The sequence below is a fragment of the Canis lupus genome, chromosome 4 (genome assembly GCF_003254725.2).
Source record: "Canis lupus dingo isolate Sandy chromosome 4, ASM325472v2, whole genome shotgun sequence".
Classification (NCBI taxonomy): Eukaryota; Metazoa; Chordata; class Mammalia; order Carnivora; family Canidae; genus Canis; species Canis lupus.
The window spans coordinates 25,892,997-25,896,549 of record NC_064246.1 but is presented as its reverse complement, the minus strand read 5'-3'; the positions used below and the strand labels follow the sequence as shown (position 1 = coordinate 25,896,549).

The window sequence follows — 3,553 nt, the reverse complement described above, 5'->3', positions numbered from 1 at the left end:
TATTAAAATATAATTGATATAGGACGCATGGGTGGCTCAGTGGTTGAGTGTCTGCCTTTGGCTCAAGTCATGATCCCAGGGTCCTGGGATCAAGTCCCATGTCAGGCTCCTCACAAGGAGGCTGCTTCTCTCTCTGCCTATGTCTCTGCCTCTCTGTGTGTGTCTTTCATGAATAAAGAAATAAAATATTATTTTTATATATATAATTGATATACAATGTTATATTAGTTTCAAGTGTACTGCATATTGATTTGACAATTCTAGACATTACTCAGTACTCACCACAGTAAGTGTAATCACTATCAGTCACCATCAATGTTATTATAATATTATTGACTCTATTCCCTATGCTGCACTTTTCTCTCCATGACTTATTTTATAACTGGAAGTTTGTACTTCTTAATCCCCTTCACCTATTTCACCTCCCCCCACCCCTTCCCCTTTGGCAACCACCAGTTCGTTTTCTGTATTTATGAGTCTGTCTGCTTGTTTATTTTGTCTTTTAGATTCCACATATAAGTGAAATTATATGGTATTTGTCTTCCTCTGTCTGACTTACTTCGCTTAGCATAATACCCTCTAGGTCCACCCATGTTGTTGCAAACGGCAAGATTTCATTCTTTTTTATGGCTGAGTAATATTCTATACATTGGGTGATTTTATGGAATGTAAATTTTACCTCAATAAAGCTGTTCAGAAAAACAAACCCACTGAAAACAGAAATCAAAATGTCACAGTAAATGATGGAAGGAAGTTGGGGTGGGAATTTAACTTAAAAATGAAACAAAGACAAGAGGGGACACCGGACCGCTGAATGTTGTTTCTTGATCTCACTGTGGGTTACAGTTTGTGAAAATTCATTGAGCTGTGTTCTTGGGTGCAGTTTTCTACACGTATATTATGCCACAATACAAAGTCTTAAAAATGGCATTAAGGGCCTGGGAGGGGCCAGGAGTGACCCAATGATCAGCTACAGAAGCTGAAAGGTTATTCAGAAGCTATACAGCTGTTCTTGGGTCCCCATGAGATTTTTGCCTCTCTATTGCCACTATTTTACAATAACCCCCACTATTAGAGGTGGCCGACACGAATTTCTTACTATGAAAAAGCCCCACTAAGAGACCCACGCCGAGAGTACCAAAAATGGCAGCTCTAAGAGGGTACAAAGCTGGACCTCTACCGCCCAGAACAAGCCCTGGCAATACAGTAGGGCCACGTGAACAAGCAAACAGATGGATGAACAGAGGAACAGTTGGAAAGGAAAGTGTAGAAGGACAGATCTTCAAAAACTCATACATTGCTCCCTGCAGCCCAGCCCACATTTCCACAGGGATGGGGACAGAAATGATGGGGGCCCAGAGTATGAAATAATGCCCTGGGAATGTGAAGAGCGTGGGGCAGGCGAGGGCACGTGAGAGCTGGGTCTGGAAGGATGGGTAGGCATCTGCCAGGGAATGAAGGGAAGGGAGTAGGACAGACAGACAGAAGTACGTTGTTGCAACGGAGCCTAGTGGTCTTCGGAACCCTGAGAAGGGTCACGGGGCAGAAATGCAGGGTGAGAAGGAAAGGTGAGAGATGAGGCGGAGTGAGCCAGGAGTACGTGGGAAGGGCCATCTATTCCCAGGCAGGACACTTAAACTTATTCCTGCAGGAATCACAGCCAAGAAAGGTGAGATTCACTTTTTAGGGAGCTCATTTTGGCCGGAGCAAGAGGAGTTTGAATTTATGGACCATCCACCCTGTTGGTATACTTCCTTGCCTCTGTGTCTGTCTCTCCTTCTCAGCATTCTCTTCCTTCTCTCTCTCTCTCTCTCTCTGCCTTCCTCCCTCCCTCTCTCTCTGTCTCTCTCTCATGTGTTTTCTTGTACAGGTCTCTCCTCTTTATGTGCTTCTTCCCATTTTTTCCTCAAGACACTATCCTTTGAAGACATCCCTCCACCGTCTCCATCTCATCTGTCCCAAACAACTTTCCGATTCCATCTCCAGGACTCATTTTCGCCAGGACCCTAGTCCTACCCGGGCTTGGTTGGGTCCTTCGCAAACAAGTAGCTCAGGATTTCCTCTTGAACAACAAGATCTTTGGGGCCTCTCCAGCGCACAGACAAGACATCTGGAAGAAGGAGCCACCCTCTACTGGGCCCAGAGAAAGTGAGCCACCAGGTCCTGAGGCCTACATGGAACCAGTGAACTGGGGGACAGCACACTGTCCTCTCCAGCAGCCTGATGCTGCTCACAACATAGTTGGTGCCAACAGCTCTGAAGCCTCCGGCCTTCCAGCCTCATCCAGGAGAGCCTACGGCCTGCTTGCTCTCATCACCTCCCACCTTCGGCTCTGCAGTGACTCCTGGCTTGTGCCCACCCTCCCCAGGCACAGGACCACTGGACCAGTATAGCACCTCCTCCAAGCCCATCCTGCGACTCCTCTCCAGGACCGTTCTCTCCCCTGGGACAAGAAGGTCAAGCTGCTCTTCTAGACATGACCTCAGAGATGTGCAGCAAGGGCCCTGGCCCAATTTATCACCACGGGGCTATAATTAGGTTTGTTAACATACAGTCCAGTGTAGTCTTGTTGACTAGGAACTTAATCACGTTACTATTGAGTTCCTGTACGCGTTGCTTGGGGTGACTGTTTTACTTGTAGAGTTATAGCCAAGCCCAACGGGAGGAAATTAGCTTTGGACACAAGTTTGGAGGGGGGGGCGGTTCTTTTTCCTCATGACTTTGTCTCCCTCCCCCCCCCTTCCATGTGAAAATATTTAGCAAACAGTGACAATGATGAAAAACAGTAGGAAACAAAATGTTCTACATTAGTATAAAACATGAAAAATGCAGCAAGGACCCTTAGCGGTACAACATGTGTTATGCTGGCTGGCAGTCCATTAGCTCTGATAGACATTTCACTTACCTAAGTCAAATATAACAGTCTAGTATTCATTAATATAAGAAGGGGCTGTGGAATCAGAGCTACCATCTGGCTGGGCCGACAGAATAATCTACAACTCATGATTAGGTCTAAGGAGTGGGGTTTCACTTTAATCTTTCTCATTGCTCGAAATTTCCATCTGCGCAGTTCGGCACATCATTTTTCTTCAAGACAAATGTGCTGTTTTTCATGTTCCAAAATTAGATCAGAAGAAAACGATTAATCATGTCACGGCCTGGGAAAGGAAACAAAGCTCCGATATTCTGCAGCTCTCCCCCCCTCCCTCCCCCTCCCTCTCCCCCCCCCCCGCCGCCCCCCGCGGCCCGCCCCTCCCCGGCCCCGGACGGTTGCAAGTTTTGCTTTTTTCCCCAACCTCTGGGTTTTCAGCACAACTTTCGAGACGCCACCGCCAGCCGAGAGGAGGAGGAGGAGGAGGAGGGGGAGGAGCGGGAGGGGGGGAGGGCGCCGGCCGGGCCTGCGGGGCAGCGGGTGCGGGGCAGGGGGGGGCCGGGACCCCGCGCCCCGGGTCACCGCCCGGGCCGCGCCGCACCCGCAGTGGGGTGCGCGGTGGGGGCGCGGCCGCTCGCCCCCGGGAGACGGAAGGGCCGCGAGCCTCCCGCCCGCGCCCCC

The 3,553-nt window shown here is 49.2% G+C and overlaps 1 long non-coding RNA gene across 1 annotated transcript; it reads right to left on the bottom strand.

The window, feature by feature from the left end:
- Positions 1-2,732: 2,732 nt before the first annotated feature.
- On the bottom strand, positions 2,733-3,349 carry LOC118354522 (uncharacterized). Its single transcript, XR_004815179.2, has 2 exons — positions 3,297-3,349; positions 2,733-3,158 (listed from the first exon to the last, which is right to left on the bottom strand). It is a non-coding gene; the product is annotated as an uncharacterized LOC118354522 (long non-coding RNA).
- Positions 3,350-3,553: the final 204 nt, after the last annotated feature.